Source organism: Misgurnus anguillicaudatus, chromosome 19 (assembly GCF_027580225.2).
Source record: "Misgurnus anguillicaudatus chromosome 19, ASM2758022v2, whole genome shotgun sequence".
In the NCBI taxonomy this organism is placed as follows: domain Eukaryota; kingdom Metazoa; phylum Chordata; class Actinopteri; order Cypriniformes; family Cobitidae; genus Misgurnus; species Misgurnus anguillicaudatus.
This window is the reverse complement of record NC_073355.2, coordinates 8,538,281-8,556,576: the sequence shown is the minus strand read 5'-3', so window position 1 is coordinate 8,556,576 and position 18,296 is coordinate 8,538,281. Positions and strand designations below refer to the sequence as shown.

At 39.0% G+C, this 18,296-nt stretch overlaps 1 protein-coding gene and 6 non-coding genes across 7 annotated transcripts in view; 3 read left to right on the top strand and 4 right to left on the bottom strand.

The window, feature by feature from the left end:
- slc25a10a (solute carrier family 25 member 10a) overlaps positions 1-18,296 on the bottom strand; it is a 229,429-nt gene that overhangs the window by 89,406 nt on the left and 121,727 nt on the right. The window lies entirely within an intron of this gene.
- LOC129436941 (small nucleolar RNA U3) lies at positions 2,842-3,055 on the bottom strand. Its single transcript, XR_008642009.2, has one exon. It is a non-coding gene; the product is annotated as a small nucleolar RNA U3 (small nucleolar RNA).
- On the bottom strand, positions 4,505-4,718 carry LOC129436949 (small nucleolar RNA U3). Its single transcript, XR_008642015.2, has one exon. It is a non-coding gene; the product is annotated as a small nucleolar RNA U3 (small nucleolar RNA).
- LOC141351291 (small nucleolar RNA U3) lies at positions 8,202-8,415 on the bottom strand. Its single transcript, XR_012359502.1, has one exon. It is a non-coding gene; the product is annotated as a small nucleolar RNA U3 (small nucleolar RNA).
- LOC129437007 (small nucleolar RNA U3) lies at positions 12,809-13,022 on the top strand. The gene has a single exon (XR_008642060.2). It is a non-coding gene; the product is annotated as a small nucleolar RNA U3 (small nucleolar RNA).
- Positions 14,449-14,662, top strand: LOC129437005 (small nucleolar RNA U3). The gene has a single exon (XR_008642058.2). It is a non-coding gene; the product is annotated as a small nucleolar RNA U3 (small nucleolar RNA).
- Positions 17,781-17,994, top strand: LOC129436999 (small nucleolar RNA U3). Its single transcript, XR_008642052.2, has one exon. It is a non-coding gene; the product is annotated as a small nucleolar RNA U3 (small nucleolar RNA).

Here is an 18,296-nt window from a genome sequence, read left to right as displayed (position 1 = left end):
ACTCAAGATATGTGTATAATTTTTAAAATGTCTCAAAAATGGTCTTAAAGACCACTTTTTTTACGTTTTTGGTATTAACGTTTTTTTACGCAATTCTGTGATGACGTCACGTTGGGGAGAAGTGGAGAAAGACTCAGCCAGAGCCATAGAGATAGATGAGACATTTATTGCTGTTTAATACTTACGTATATAATTTGGAAATCATATATACATCGTAGGAAATATATAATGTGTTATACTGCAAAGTTACCATGCTAATTATTATTTATGATATATGTGGAGATAAATAAAACTTCGCAAATCTGCTGATTTGATCCATTCATGTCCTGACCACCAGGCTAGAGATTTTTAAACATCCTTAATGCACACTTACTAGTCTATCAAATAATATCTCAAATATATTGTTTTGTGAAATAAAAGGATGCTTTGTTATATTGTTTATGCGATTATAACGAATCACACGATCATTTTATATGCAGCAGCAGTCAGCAGCTGCAGCATACTCGGATCCGACCGCATACATACTGTAATAAACAGGCGTTCGGCGGCTTTTTACATCACGACATTCTATGCCATTTGAGGAGGAACCGCTCATTGATCACCGTATTTTTATAAATCCTGTACATGTTTGGACCTGCCGAACAGGTTGAGCACTTTTATATACTTTGTTGAGCAGAGAGGCTGCAGTTTGACCAGCGGGCTGCGGGAACCGGCGCACATCACGCCGCCAGACGGTGTTGCTAATATAACTCGAAATGTATAACTATTATCAGATCGGCCAACCGGGAAAGTCCCGACTGTCCCGATTGCCATTCCGCTACTGGCTGTAAGAAAGTGAGTGCGTTTGGGTCGCTGGTACCCACGAACAGACGTGACGTGCTTCACTCACCTTCAAGGATTAGAGACATGCTGCCAAAACCGTTTGTGCTGAAGATCGCATAAAGTTACACCCATTTCAGTCAGGATCATGGACCCCCTCAAGCCAGCATGCACGAGTATGTTAATTGTTTGTTTACTTTCTTCACTTTCTAACGTTATGCTATCTGGCTGTCTGCCTATCTCTCTATACTAGCCTATCCATCTGTCTGTCTATCTATCTGTCTTGTATGTCTATCTATCTATCTATCTATCTATCTATCTATCTATCTATCTATCTATCTATCTATCTATCTATCTATCTATCTATCTATCTATCTATCTATTATCTGCGCTATCAGAACTGTACTTTACTCGTCTTTCTATAGTCATTCTCAATGCTCTCAAGGCGGCTTTGGTAAATTCTCTCCCCAGCGTGACGTCATACAGTGCGTTGTGGGGGAAAGGAGAATCATTGCAAACCGCTGTACTTTTTCATACTTTTTCGGGTTTTGTGATACCCAACAACATAAAATATAATGGATAACAGTTTAAATGTTTATTATCAACAAGCAAATTGCACAAATTCGTTGAAAAATTTTACCTGCAAAACACCCTTTAACTAATCGTTCTTCTGAGCCAGTTCTCGGGAAGTAACGGTTGAGCCGGTTCACAAATCGAACTGAAACGAACTGGGTTGATGATGCAGGACGCACAGACAAAATAGCACGTCGGACTCAAAAAGAACCGAATGAGCCGGTGCAACCAACTGTCGAAGATAGCTGACGATTCGGATGAATGAGTTGCTGTCACTTTGTGCGTGTTTGTATCACCGAGGATTTGAATGAGCCTGATGTGCAAAGTTTCTTTATAACAAACAAAACGCTGTATATCGGAGATATGCTTGTTTTATTAAAAAGCTAAATTTTTATTAAAAAATAAATGTTAGTATGATTTATTGCGCATGCAAATCATATTTTGGTTGTTTCAGCAAAAACAATGAGTTTAAAAAACAAGTTTATATCTTTATATGTAGAACACATCAGCAATTGCGTATCAGTGTCTGTAATGTGTGCTGTAGGTGCCACACTTTTAGGAATCTTATCCAATTTGTAGGCTAGTCAAACTGGTCAGTTGTATCTGACATTTAGGATCCGCGATTAAAACTGTGACCACAAACATTAACGTAAGTGAATGAAAGGCAAAAAATCAGCTATATATGTTCACAAAAATAACTTTTTATTTGAATGTTTCAATGTGTTGACAGAAACAACTTTATTTGAATGTTTCGTTGATAGAAGACGTTAAGAAATAAATGCGTAGTGATTTAAAGGATTTAAAGTTCTGTATTTTACACTTAAAGCCCTGTTTTCAGATTGTTTATGATGAAATAGAACAGTTTTGACTGAAATTTGGACATATGATCCTGGCCCGAGAATTTTCGGGTGTTTGTTGTTTCACCTCCCAACTCTATAATGGCTGTATAGGTGCACTGGAACAATCCTTCCTAAAATGCATTAAACTTTCTTTTATAAAGAATTGAAACTCAGTGAGTGGTCAGGGGTGTTCACTGATATGCCCACACAAAAATCGCTGCAAAAGATGCTTTCCAACAGGTGTTTTACCCTTCGTTGTAAACTTGTGGACCGATTTTTCCAAACGCCTCACACCCGTATATTCTCCCGTTGAGAGCTTGAATAATAGACACTCCAGCCCAGTTGGTGGCGATAATCCACCTTTGCCAATTGCAAGAATATAAACAAAGTTCCCGGTGCGGAGTAATACCGTACCTCACAGAACATCTCACACAAGTCAACGGATTTGGACACAAACTATGATAAAACCTGTTGGAAAGCATCTTTTGCACATAAGCAAAAACTACTCACCATCACATCACATCAAAACACATGCATTTTAACATTTGACTTCTCAACCAAAAACAAATACATCCTCAAACCAATCTTTCTTTTCATCTAAAACCACAAACCCACTCTGATCATGCACTTCTCTTCTTTAATCTTGTTAAGATTAAAGAACATTCATCAATAGCAATGATCTGTGATAATTATTACCAACCATTGCTTGATTCACGCTCAGAGAAACACATCAACACTCTTCATCGTGGTTCAAGAGACTCAACTCTTTCAAAACACATTTCCTAGTTTAAAACTATAGAAATGATCCCTGAAAGCATAGTCTTGATATCTCACTGTGCTTAATGAACACACCTTCAGAGAGACGATGAACCTCAATGACGGTAAGTTGTGGCTTTATGATTCTGAGAGGCATGAGATGCTCAGAAACGCTATGAATCAGTGGTGCCCAATCCTGCTTCTGGCGATCAACTATCCTGCAGAGTTCAGGTTCAACTCTAACCAAACACACCTGCCTTCAATTTTCAAGTGATCCTGAAGACCTTGATTAGCTGCTTTAGGTGTTTTTGATTTGGGTTGGAGCTAAACTTTGGATTGAGCACCCATGCTATAAAACCTTTCAGCATGGACTGTAGTTAACAAATTGATGTGTGCAAATCTGTTAATAATGCGTTATTTATAGTATTAAGGATACATCGGTGGCATGGGCAGTCATAGCCTATTTGTTAGAGAGTCTGGCTTGTAAATCGAGAGTTGCCGGTTTGAGTCTCATGGCCTGCAGGTTGCGACTTGTTGCAGGTTGGATTTTGGTGGGTTTCTGCTATTGCGGACAGATTTCCAAGGTCTGCGACAAACTCCTCGCATCGCAAACAAATTGGAGCTTGTTGCGGGTGCCAAATGTCGTAAATTACAAATATGTCAGCAACGTGATTCAAACTTGTCTCGAGCTATCACAGACGCCACAATATATTAAAACCTGTTGATATTATCCCCACAGGATCTCGTAATGTGAGCGACACAATGACAATTTGTAAGTAATCCAGCCAATCCCAGCACAGATGGTATAAACAGAGAAAGGTCAACCAAGTGATGGGCAAGTTGAACGTCCATTCGTAAAGTAATGGCCGGATCGTTGAAATTTCTCGCCAGAATTTATGTGAGATAAAGCATTTTTGCTGATGGTCGGGAACACCTCTTTATCAAGTGTTTTGTAGTATGTGCAGCTCGTCAGTTGGGTGTTGTGTTTAGTATGCGTGCAGCTATACCAAGACGACAACATAAAAAGAAACCTTGTTGTGCAGTTTGAGCAACACAGAGATTCAGGTAGTTTTCAACCCTGTAGAGTGAACTTACGATAACTAACATCAATAGTGCATTTAAACATTTATAAAGAACACAAAGAATGGCCTTCTTAGCTACTGTAGTTGCAACTCTTGTGTCATTAGCACAGTGTGTTCAACACATCATCGTTTCGGTTTAAAAAACTTGTGCAATGTTTGGTTGGGGCTGAACGCAGCCAACGTGAAAAGAAACCTTATTGTGCAATGTGAGTAACACAAAAGATTTAGGTAGTTTTTCAATCCTGTAGTGTGAACTTGTAATAACTAAGACTAATAGTGCACTCTACCATAAATCTATCAGAATGTTTGTTGAAATAAGCAAAATGTAAGGGACTGTCACATCACAACAAAACACATACACTTCAACAATTGACTGCACAATTGAAAACAATTTAACCTTCATTCCAATCTTTCTCTTCACCTAAAAAAACAAAACCCACTCTGATCATGCACTTCTCTTCTTTAATCTTGTTAAGATTAAAGAACATTCATCAATAGCAATGATCTGTGATAATTATCACCAACCATTCCTTGATTCACGCTCAGAGAAACACATCAACACTCTTCATCGTGGTTCAAGAGACTCAACTCTTTCAAAACACATTTCCTAGTTTAAAACTATAGAAATGATCCCTGAAAGCATAGTCTTGACATCTCTCTGTGCTTACTGAACACACCTTCAGAGAAACGATGAACCTCAATGACGGTAAATTGTGGCTTTATGATTCTGAGAGGGACATAATGCTTAGAAACACAAAACTGTAAAACCTTTCAACATGGACTGTAGTTAATAAATTGATTTGTACTAATCTGTTAATTACAATTCGTTATTTATAGTATTAAGGATACAACAGTGGCATGGGCAGTTGTAGCCTATTTGTTAGAAAGTCGAGCTTGTAACCCAAGAGTTGCCGGTTCGAGTCTCGTGGCCTGCAGGTTGCGACTGGTTCCAGGTTGGATTTTGGCGGGATTTTGCTGTCGCGGACAGATTTCCAAGGTCTGCGACAAAACCCTCGAAACGCGACCAAATCGGAGCTCGTTGTGGTCATCAAAAGTCAATAAGTATAAGTATGTCAACAACCTGATTCGAAGGCGTGATTTTTTCCCCCAAACCAGTTCAGATAGGAGTTTTACTTAAACATGAGCTCAGGGGCAGAAAGAAATTTGATTGGTTCACAAAAATGACCAATGAAAGTCCTCAACCGGAGCCTTCAAGGCAGCTTCTACATTGAAGCAGTTCGAGCTCACCGTTGGTCAGGTGAGTAGCGCAGATGGTTAGATAGGAATGTGACTGGTTTTGAAATCTGCTCGAAATGTTTTGAGCGTCTAAGTTACGTGTTTCCACGTTTTCACGTGTCCGTGGCACGACTTTCATTTTCGTGCCAGATTCACGTGTATGTTACTCAATTGTTTTTCTTTTTTTCTTACCATTGTTGCTTGGGGTTGGGGTTAGAACAACTTTCTGTTACATAAAATGACACCCAAACCCAACTCTAACCCCAACATCAAGTGAAAACAGTTTACATTTCTGACAAGTAAACGTATAAACCACTGCCATTCTAACCCAGACCCAACTTCATCCTCACGCGAAAACAGTTTAAAAAATAAAAAAACTCACAAACCTAACCACAATCCCAATTGACAATGGTTTGAAAAAAGGAGAAAAAAATTTAGTAACCAACACATGAATCTGGCACAAAAATGAAAGTCGTGCCACGGACACGTGAAAACCTGGAGACACGTAACTTAAACGCTTGAAACATTTCGAGCTGAATTTAAAACCAGTCACATTCCTATCTAACCATCTGCGCTACTCATCTGACCAACGGTGAACTCGAACTGCTTCACTGCAGAAGCTGCCTTGAAGGCTCCGGTTGAGGACTTTCATTGGTCATTTTTGTGAACCAATCAAATTTCTTTCTGCCCCTGAGCTCATGTTTAAGTAAAACTCCTATCTGAACTGGTTTGGGGAAAAAAATCAAGCGATTCGAAGCTATCACAGATGCCACAATATTTTCAAACATGTTTGATATTAATGCTGCGTTCCAGAGCCCATCCAAACCAGTGGGATGTAGGACTTATCCTACCTCCAACTAGGAAAAGTGCACTGGAATGCCTGTCGAAGTGGAACCTCCTACCGGCGAACTCGGGGGAGTTCGACCTACCCCGACTTCAGAAAAATAAGTCGGAGGACAATGGCGGCGCCCATAGATCACGTCGTCGTGAGAGGAAATCTTCAAGGAATATAGTATAAATTGTACTTCTCTGCTTGTATGGTTGTTTTAGACACTGTAATTTTAACACAACTTGTTTTTTTATATTATGGCGTGAAATTATGTCGTTATTATCTGTTAATATGAAAATACGGTAAAAATATACCAAGTTACTCAGCGACATGCAGCGCTTTTATATAATGGCTCCAGAACACTTTGTAAAGATGTTTAACTTGATGTTTTACTGTAGTGTGAACTGCACAGTTCGGACCGACGTTTAAAAGTTATGTAGTCTGTACGAGCCTTAAGAAGACCGGTCGGTCGTCTATGTTTTCTGTTTACGTTCCACTTCAAATGCCTGGAACGCTTTGAAGTAGGAGCTAGGACACTTCAAGAAGGATAAGTCCCACGTCCCACTGGTTTGGATGGGCTCTGGAACGCAGCATAAGCCTATTGACAACTTGTAAGTAATCCAGCCAATCCCAGCGCAGATGGTATTAACAGAGAAAAGTCAACTCATTGAAGGGCAGGTTGATTGTCCATTCATGAAGTAATTGCCGTATCGTTGAAATTTCTCATCAGAATTTATGTAAGAAAATGTGTTTTCCCTGATGGTCGGGAACGCCTCTTTATCGAGTGTTTTGTAGTCAAATCCTCGCCAGTGGTGTGTTGTGTGTAGTAGTGATGTTCGGTTCTTTAACTAATCATTCTTCTGAGCCGGTTCTCAGGAAGTAACCGGTTGAGCCAGTTCACAAATCGAACTGAAATGAACTGGGTTGATGATGCAGGACGCACAGACAAAATAGCACGTCGGATTCAAAATACCGAATGAGCCAACTGTCGAAGATAGCTGACGATTCTGATGAATGAGTTGCTGACACTGTGTGCGTGTGTGTATCACCAAGGATTTGAATGAGCCTGATGTGCCAAGTTTCTTTATAACAAACAAAACGCTGTATACCGGAGATATGCTTGTTTTATTAAAAAGCTAAATTTTTATTAAAAAATAAATGTTAGTATGATTTATTGTGCATGCAAATCATATTTTGGTTGTTTCAGCAAAAACAATGAGTTTAAAAAACAAGTTTATATCTTTATATGTAGAACACATCAGCAATTGCGTATCAGTGTCTGTAATGTGTGCTGTAGGTGCCACACTTTTAGGAATCTTATCCAATTTGTAGGCTAGTCAAACTGGTCAGTTGTATCTGACATTTAGGATCCGCGATTAAAACTGTGACCACAAACATTAACGTAAGTGAATGAAAGGCGAAAAATCAGCTATATATGTTCACAAAAATAACTTTTTATTTGAATGTTTCAATGTGTTGACAGAAACGACTTATTTGAATGTTTCGTTGATAGAAGACGTTAAAAAAAATGCGTAGTGATTTAAAGGATTTAAAGTTCTGTATTTTACACTTAAAGCCCTGTTTTCAGATTATTTATGATGAAATAGAACAGTTATGACTGAAATTTAGACATATGATGCTGGCCCGAGAATTTTCGGGTGTTTGTTGTTTCACCTCCCAACACCAGAATGGCTGTATAGGTGCACTGGAACAATCCTTCCTAAAATGCATTAAACTTTCTTTTATAAAGACGTGAAACTCACCGAGTGGTCAGGGGTGTTCACTGATATGCTCACACAAAAATCGCTGCAAAAGATGCTTTCCAACAGGTGTTTTAGCATTTGTTCTAAACTTGTGGACCTATTTTTCCAAACGTCTCACTCCAGCCCAGTTGGTGGCAATAATCCACCTTTGCCAATTGCAAGAATATATTCAAAGTCTCCATTGCGGAGTAATACCGTACCTCACAGCCCATCTAATACAAGTCAATGGAGTTGGAAAAAAACTATGATAAAACCTGTTGGAAAGCATCTTCAGCACGGATTTTTGTGTGAGCACACCTGAAAATCCACTCTGATCACACACTTCTCTTCTTTAATCTTATTAAGATAAAAGAACATTCATCAACAGCAATGATCTGTGATAACTATCACCAACCATTCCTTGATTCACACTCAGAGAAACACATCAACACTCTTCATCTTGGTTCTAGAGACTCAACTCTTTTGAAACACATTTCTTAATATAAAACTATAGAAATGATCTCTGAAAGCATAGTCGTGATTGTTAACTGCACTTACCGAACACACCTTCAGAGAGACGATGAACCTCAATGACGGTAAGTTGTGGCTTTATGATTCTGAGAGGAACAAAACGCTCAGAAACACAAAACCATAAAACCTTTCAGCATGGACTGTAGTTAATGAATTGAAGAATGTTTGCAAATCTGTTAATGATGCGTTATTTATAGTATTAACCTGTTAGCCCTCATTCCATTTTCTGAACCCCCCCACAAAAACTGTCATAGCCAAACTAAAATAGATACAGTTTATGAAGTCTTTGCACTAAAAGCATAAGTTTGGTCTCATTTGAAAGCAGACACTTGGAAGTTTATTAAGAGGTGAACATTAGTTACTGTCATAATGAAAAAAGTTGTTATAGAGAGCTTAAATTATACTTTTTTATAAACTCCACCAAACATGTATGAAATATTGTTATGAAAATCTAAATGAAATTGGCCTTGGAGCAATCTAGAAATGCTCTTCAGTTAAAGCCACAGGTCTGACCATGTTCTGTTTTAAATCTGAAGATGATACCTCTAAAACTCTGTATTTTATGAAATGTTTTTTAGACCCATGTCATGTAAATTTATTTAGAGAAAACAGCAAAAATGCTAAGCTAATGTTTGTTTATTTATATCTCACAACATCCTTTCAGTTTATTGTCCTATTGCTCCGTGTTTTAAACAGACTCATTAAATAAGCATCCGGATGAGTCATTAACAACTTTTAATCCGGGATATGGCTGTCTAAATGTTTATTTTATTATTATAAACAATATAATAATTGCTCATAATTTCTATTTAGTGTTTTATTTCCTCCTTTTGTCTCAATTCACTTTCTTTTTATTAAAGTCCTTTCTTACAAAAAGAAACTTACCTTAAAGAAGCTTTACCAGTCAAAATTATTCCTAGAAACATATATCTCATATCTCCAGACAGCAGATGTTTACAGAACAGCTATACGTTAGCTTAGCATACCATCAAAACACTACAAATAAAAGCATTTATAATAAAACTCACATTATAACATCAAAAGTCGAGTGCTTAAACAATCATGCGTGATCTGATGTGGCTTTGGATCATAAAATAAGACCGAAAATAAACAATTTTATGTTATTTATGCTGTTAGCTTAGCATAGCATTATAATATACAGTACTGTTATAAAAATAATAGACATAGCGTTAAAAATACAGACAAACCATATATAATCTTAATCGTGTTTATTGTCTCCATGGTTTTAAAACATCAAAACATCTTTATTTACATGTTATTATAAAAACAGCGATCGCTCGTTGCAGGTCACTGTTCAAGTTCACGTCTGACTGACAGCTGCTGCTGAGCTGAGCTATGACGTCTTATTCTTTCTATGAAAGTTTATGAAAGAGTTTCAGACTTTAGCGCCCTCCGGCTTCACGTATGAATGAAACAAACTGAGTGTGAATGACTGCAGACTCCGAGAGACTCCAGCTTGCTCATATCGCCATTTTTGCAATAAAAATGGGTGAAATATTAGCCCCACTGCAGAAATTTGAAGTAAACATATAAAATTGAAGTAATATTTCTCCAAATATGCATACTTTGAATTAAAAGCCCCGATAGATGTTGTTTTATCGAGTGCTTTCATGACGATCACGGAGGAGTATTTTTATCAATGAGTGCGGCTGAGGGTTATATTTCAAATTAAAGGTATGTACCGTTTTTCATTTTCATAACGCCTGACAAAAATAAAGAAATTACTGTTACTAGGATTCTCAGATTAAAATAAAGGTCAAAAACTAAATCTTAAATCAAAACACTTTTTAATGATGTATAGTTGTTTAATGTAAGTACATTTAAACTAACAGTAATTTAAATTATGTAAACAAATAGCTCTTCAGTACATCCACGCCCTCGCGCAGGTTATCAGGTTAAGGATACAACGGTGGCATGGGCAGTCATGTTAGAGAGTCGGGCTTATAACCCGAGAGTTGCCGGTTTGAGTCTCATGGTCTGCAGGTTGCAACTTGAATTGAATTGATGAATGTTTGCAAATCTGTTCATAACAATGCGTTATATAGTATTAACAATACAACAGTGGCATGGGCAGTCATAGCCTATTTGTGACCCTTACACCGCACGAGTCTGCGGCGTGTTACGGCTCCGAAGAGGCAACCCGAACTGATCGCGGTCATTCTAGTCAATGTTTGTGTTTACATCAGATGCGCCGCGGCACGTTTCAACAGCGTCCCAGAAGCTGCTCTACGCACCGCTTCGCTAAAGATAGGTGCCTAGTCTATTTTTGACGTGCGCCACGTTGAAGCCGCACCGTAAATATAAAATAAAAGTCAAAAATCCTGTCAATTTCAAAATAAAAACTTTGTGCAGACTCCCGTATTTCACATCATCTTGCTCACAGGCACTGTATGTGAAATAAACATAATTGAGGATGTGTTTTAGACGAAGATGCATAGCTAAATACTGTAATATTTGTCTATCCTAACTGAATTTTTATGTTTATTCATTTTTTTACTACAGAACAACAAAATAGGACAATTCAAAAAACTAAACAATATACAGAATGAATCCTAACAAAATATTAACATTTAGCCAACCTATCCATGTTATAACTCAGAAAATCAAGAAAAACGTCTGACAGGAAAATCACGTGACGTTCTACTGCTGCTCTTCTGATCTGCTTCTTGTGTGAGTTGGCACCGCATAGAAGACGAAACAAAGCCACCTCGGAGCCGTAACGCACCGCAAACTCGTGCGGTGTAAATCAGGGGTAAAGGTTACCACATACAAACCGGTAACTCTCTCGATAAATGCACAATTAACATCAGTCATCTTGCAAAAAGACAACCGCATAGCACTTGCCCCTCCCACAAGAAGCGGAGTTTGCCTCTGACGCGCGTCAAATGCTTGCTTTTGCCGAGCGTCTACTCTGCTCTAGACGTGCGAAAGCATTCAAAGTGTTCAAGCGGCAAACTAGGCGCGGTAGACGCGATTTTGACGCCCAAAACGCGGTTGGTGTAAACTCAGCATTAGAGAGTCGGGCTTATAACCCGAGAGTTGCCGGTTCGAGTCTCATGGCCTGCATGACTGGTTCCAGGTTGGATTTGCTGTTGCGGACAGATTTCCAAGGTCCGCGACAAAACCCTTGAATTGCGACCAAATCAGAGCTCGTTGCAGTTGCTGAAGGTCGTTAAGTATAAGCAGGGTGCGATTTGTGAAAAAAACAGAGGTGGGGATGTTTTAGTAGGCGTTGATTTCGGTGACGGTGGGTTCGCGTACCCACTATATTTCGTCATGAGTCATTTTGTACCCACCACTTTTAACTTCCATCCATAATAATTTGACTTTTGGTTGTTTTTTTTTTTTGACTGTTTTCAGTGGTTATGAGGAGCATGAGAGAGAAATTTGGTAATCATTGTCTGACCCAACAAAAATCCATTATAATATTTTTTATATAGCCTATATATTTCTAATTAAAATATTTTTAATATTCAGACATGCGCTCTCAACTCACAAGCTCTGATTGAAACAAACACGAACCTTAGAATATAGTAAAAGTTTTTTTTTTTTTAAGTTTTAGGTGGGCCTGTTAAAAAGTGGGGCCGTGCCTGAGCTATAGGACATCGTCTTTCCAAACATAACCTGCGCGAAAGAGAAAAAATTAATGCGTCTCTGTCCACAGCATTTCAAAACATTTTAATTCATAAAAATAAATCATAAGAACATGAACTTCATTACTGCATTTGCAGGAATTGTAAAATCTTTTTTCTTATAAACTCATGAAGCAGCCTAACGCAATATTTATCGATAAACGTCACGTGACTCAAAAGTGAAGCGTGTATTACAACTTACCAGGTTGCCCAAAGTCCTTACTGACACTCTTCCAAGCGAGGTCCTTTTTATTCCTGTCTCCTAATAGAAATAATAACTTGTGTCATATAGCTCCGAGTGACTGCTTGAGTGAGTGACTCCGGGCGGGGCTGCCACCACAGCAGCAGGCAGGCTCCTGATTGGTTAACGCGCCGCGAAATTCCGTCAAAGTTCACATTTTTCAACTCGGGCGTCAGCCGCAATTTCGCGTGAAACGCAAAATGCACAATAGCACCATTCGCGCGTACAGTGCACAACGCTCAATTCGCGCCTTTCGCGCGAGCTTCACGCGCGCCGAACGCGTCTTCCGCTCCGCGGGACCTCCTGACGCGCGTCAACGCGTCTGCACATTGACTTAACATTGAAATCACTCGCGCTTCACGCCTCTACCGCGGTTGGTGTAAACGCACCATTATAGTTTTGTGTTTCTGAGCATTTTGTCCCTCTCAGAATCATAAAGCCACAATTTACCGTCATTGAGGTTCATCGTCTCTCTGAAGGTGTGTTTGGTAAGCACGGTGAGATGTCAAGACTATGCTTTCAGAGATCATTTCTATAGTTTTAAACTAGGAAATGTGTTTCAAAAGTGTTGAGTCTCTTGAACCACGATGAAGAGTGTTGATGTGTTTCTCTGAGCGTGAATCAAGGAATGGTTGGTAATAATTATCACAGATCATTACTATTGATGAATGTTCTTTAATCTTAATAAGATTAAAGAAGAGAAGTGCATGATCTGAGTGGGGTTTTTTGAGATTGAGAGAAAATGATAACAAAGGATGTGCATGTACATGCTGACAGTTTTTTGGTAGACTGCACTATTAGTGTTAGGTCTAGTCCACACGGACATGGGTATTGTTATAACTGTGAGTTTTTTCACGCGGATCGTGCACACGAAACCGAGCATATTTGAAAACCCCGGCCAGGGTGAGCTTTTTAAGAAACCCCGGTTACAGTGGTGTCGTGTAGAAAGTAAAACTGGGGGTTTCGCCTTGCGACGTCAGAGTGTGCGCCGTTATCCACTGTGTTTGACGTCAAGATTGTGCGCTGCTGACTGCTTTGTTGATGATTCTGTGCAATGGTGGACGTATCTTGCTAATAATAACTGTGCCAACAGGGCTTCTAACATGTATACAGATAGATTAGTTATCTCACTATATTGCGGAACACGATTTTGGGTTATATCCCCGCCTGCTGGTGTGGCATGCTCTTGACAGCGCTTGATAGCGTGCTTTTGCTTTATTGTGTGGATGGATATTTAATTTAAACCGAGCATGTGTGGACGGGATTTTTTTTTAGGGAAAACTCCGGTTATAAATATACCTGTGTCCGTGTGGACTAGGCATTAGTTATCGCAAGTTCACACTACAGCAGTGTTTCTTTTTTTATTATTATTTTTTTTTATTGGCCATTTTTGCCTTTATTGATAGATAGTAGATTTGAGAGATGACAGGAAAGACGAGGGTGGAGAGAGGGGTATGGGATCGGCAAAGGAACTCGAGCTGGGATTCGAACTCGGGTAGCAGAAAGTGCATTTGCACAATATGTCGGAGTGCTGCCCACGACACCATCGGCTCCGACTACAGCAGTGTTTCTGACCATCAGTGAAAATACATTTTCTCACATAAATTCTGGTGAGAAATTTCAACGATCAGGCCATTACTTCATGAATGGACTATCAACCTGCCCATCAATTGGTTGACCTTTCTCTGTTAATACCATCTGCACTGGGATTGGCTGGATTACTTACAAATTGTCATTGTTTCACTCACATTACGAGATCCTGTGGGGATAATATCAAACAGGTTTTAATATATTGTGGCGTCTGTGATAGCTTGAGACAAGTTTGAATCACGTTGCTGACACACCTGCACTAAACAACATTTGGCTACCGCAACAAGCTTCAATTTGGTCGTGATGCGAGGAGTTTGTCGCAGAATAAATACAAAAACACCTGAAGCAGCTAATCAAGGTCTTCAGGATCACTTGAAAATTGAAGGCATGTGTGTTGAACTCTGCAGGATAGTCGATCGCCAGAAGCAGGATTGGGCACCTCTGATTCATAGTATTTCTGAGCATTTCATCCCTCTCTGAATCATAAAGCCACAACTTACCGTCATTGAGGTTCATCGTCTCTCTGAAGGTGTGTTCGGTAAGTACGGTGAGATGTCAAGACTATGCTTTCAGGGATCATTTCTATAGTTTTAAACTAGGAAATGTGTTTTGAAAGAGTTGAGTCTCTTGAACCACGATGAAGAGTGTTGATGTGTTTCTCTGAGCGTGAATCAAGGAATGGTTGGTGATAATTATAACAGATCATTGCTATTGATGAATGTTCTTTAATCTTAATAAGATTAAAGAAGAGAAGTGCATGATCTGAGTGGGTTTGTAATTTTAGGTTAAAAGAAAGAATGTGATGAAGTTGTTTTGTTTGTGTAAACAAATATTAAAATGTCTGTGTTTTGCTTTGATATGACAGTGTTGTAGTTTCTGCTTATTTCAGCAAACATACTGATATATTTTTGGTAAAGTCCACTATTGGTGTTAGTATGCATGCAGCTAAACCAAAACGACAACAAGTCGTTCTGGCGAGAAATTTAAACGATCAGGCCATTACTTCACGAATGGACGTTCAACCTGCCCATCACTTGGTTGACCTTTCTCTGTTAATACCATCTGCGCTGGGATTGGCTGGATTACTTACAAACTGTCATTGGCTGAATCCGAAACCGCATACTGCCGTACTATATAGTAGGCAAAAAGCAGTAGGCGAATGAATAGTATGTCCGAAACCTCAGTATACGTAAAAGGGTAGGCGAGAATTAGCGGGATTTTGGACTATTTCTCGCGAGATTCAGAGGCACGTGTACTTAAGTATCGTCCAAAACCGCCTACTTACTAATAATGCAGTAGGGGAAACAGCACGTGAACAGAGTAGTACGTCTGAATCCTCAGTATCCATAAAATCATTAGGCGAGAAATCCCCGGATGCCCTACTGAGTCCGCCCAGATTCTGAAGCATGCATCGGATGGACACTTCTATCCCAGCTTTCCCATGATGCCACGGGAAAGCAAAGCAATCGACCGGAGACCAGCCAATCGGGTGATTTCCATACATTACACAGGACTCCTCAGCACCCTGACTTTACGCACAGACCCAGGATATACCACAAAGTGCTCAGCTGATTCATGAAAATAAAGCCGTAGAATTGTCACAGCTGTGTTGAGATGACAGTAAATATGTGATGGTTTGTTAGAAAAATACATTTGAAAAAAGTTTTGTTTCATATCGGAATCTATAGGTTTTCATTTATTGTGATGGTTTTATTCATTCATTTTTTTATTCATGTCTCCTGTTGTTTTAAGTAAATACAAGAGATTGCTTCACTAAAATATATATAATCACATTGACTGTATTGTCTAATTTGCATTCAAGCACAGCTGTCATTTTACAATAGATACTAAATTACATTCTGCTTGTTTTACTTATTTTTGTCCACTACAAAATCATGTAATATCTGTAACACTGACAGAGACCGTAGTAGAGTTGTCAAGTTACTGATGCAATCAGGTGTTAATGCACCTGTCCCTCATACACACGCATACGTTTTTATGTCTTTATGAGTTTATGCACCGCTGTAAGAACCAACAGGTGGATGACATCAAGTACTGTGAGAGTGATTCCAGAAATCACACGGAAAAGTCTGATTTCGAGTTGCTCTCGCGGTATTGTGATGTCAATCTCCTGTCGATTCTTGTAGTTCCGCATGAACTTGAACAAGTCTACTACGCCATATGTCATGATAACGTCAACATGACGAATGCTGTCCATACTCAACGCGAACGTAGGTACTGTCTTAGAGCACATTAAGTAGGTACCCAGTGAAATTCAGTACCTACACAGTAAGTATGCGATTTCGGATTCAGCCATTGTGTTGCTCACATTACGAGATCCTGTGGTGATAATATCAAACAGGTTTTAAAATATTGTGGCGTCTGTGATAGCTCGAGACAAGTTTGAATCATGTTGCTGACATATTTGTACTTAACGACATTTGGCTACCGCAACAAGCTCAGATTTGGTCGTGATGCGAGGAGTTTGTTGCAGAATAAATACAAATACACCTGAAGCAGCTAATCAAGGTCTTCAGGATCACTTGAAAATTGAAGGCAGGTGTGTTTGATTAGAGTTGAACCTGAACTCTGCAGGATAGTCGATCGCCAGAAGCAGGATTGGGCACCTCTGATTCATAGTAGGGGTGTAACGGTACGCACAAATCACGGTTCGGTGCGAACCCCGGTTTTGAAGCCACGGTTCGGTTCATTTTCGGTACAGTAAGGGAAAAATGCAAACATTAAACTTCAGGTTGTTTATTACTATAAACTTTTTTTACAATTTGTTTACACTTTTTTAAACACTTTTTATTAAATATAACATATAAAATATATATAAAATGAAAAAATAATAAATAAAATACTACTGCAAAGTTCTTTTTTACATTATTTTATAACAGAAGGTAACTCTTTTCTTAACCTTCTCTTAAACTTTTTCTACTAAAACCTTGAACTAACAAATTCAATTCCTGTATACATTTATGAACAATTAGCCTACATTTTTGCCACCAAAAATGTTCTGTTTTGATTTATTTTGGATTGTTTAACTCACAGTATTGAATTGGCTATGTACCATCTCTGTATAAAAATAATATTACTGCTCTATGTGTAACTGCATAGCAAGCAACATGATGATATACTTATTATGAGATAAGTGAGTTGCATACATAGCCATCTTTGATCTTTTGCACGTTTCACCTATTCTTTGCTTGTGTTGTCAATGTAAGCTGCCTGTGACTTTACTTACGAACCCCTCCGCAGCTGAGTAACAGCTGAGTAAGCCCGGGTTACAGCTCTTCCGTGTCCCGACCAGCTGATCGCATTATGACAATGATATGATTGACGTGAGGTGCAGATGAAAAATCTGATCACGCATTCCTTATTCTCGCTGTCACAGAAAGCGCGTCTCATGAATGCGTAGCAACGAAAGACGCGCAACCTCTCACTCACTTTTGAAAGAACAAAGCAGCGCGTTGACACGTGTTTAACATGCGCTTTTAGATACGACACGTAAACGTTTACATCAATAATCAAACGGATATACAACTAAGTAAATTAAAATCTTTCTGCGGGCCGAATTATGTTATATGTTTGACAGAAGACTTGCGCTGAACGAGGAGACTTCCGCCACTTAATATGTTCGTGCGGAAACGCACGTATTATGTTCCGCACAGGCGCACACAAAATGCATTCGGCCTTTCGGTGCACGCGTGCACCGTGCCGAAAGCCCTGAACCGAAACGGTCCGGTTCGAATACACGTACCGTTACACCCCTAATTCATAGTGTTTCTGAGCATTTCATCCCTCTCAGAATCATAAAGCCACAACTTACCGTCATTGAGTTTCATCGTCTACCTGAAGGTGTGTTTGGTAAGCACGGCGAGATGTCAAGACTATGCTTTCAAGGATCATTTCTATAGTTTTCAACTAGGAAATGTGTTTTGAAAGAGTTGAGTTTCTTGAACCATGATGAAGAGTATTGACGTGTTTCTCTGAGCGTGAATCAAGGAATGGTTGGTGATAATTATCACAGATCATTGCTATTGATGAATGTTCTTTAATCTTAATAAGACTAAAGAAGAGAAGTGCATGAGCTGAGTGGGTTTGTTATTTTAGGTTAAAAGAAAGATTGTCATGAAGTTGTTTTGTTTGTGTAAACAAATATTAAAATGCCTGTGTTTTGCTGTGATATGAAAGTGTTGTAGTTTTTGCTTATTTCAACAAACATACTGATATATTTTTGGTAGAGTCCACTATTGGTGTTAGTTATCATTAGTTCACACTAAAGGATTGAAAAACTACCTGAAACAATGTTTTGCTCACACAGCACAACAAGGTTTATTTTCATGTTGTCGTTTTGGTATAGCTGCATGCATACTACACACTACACACCACTGATGAGGTG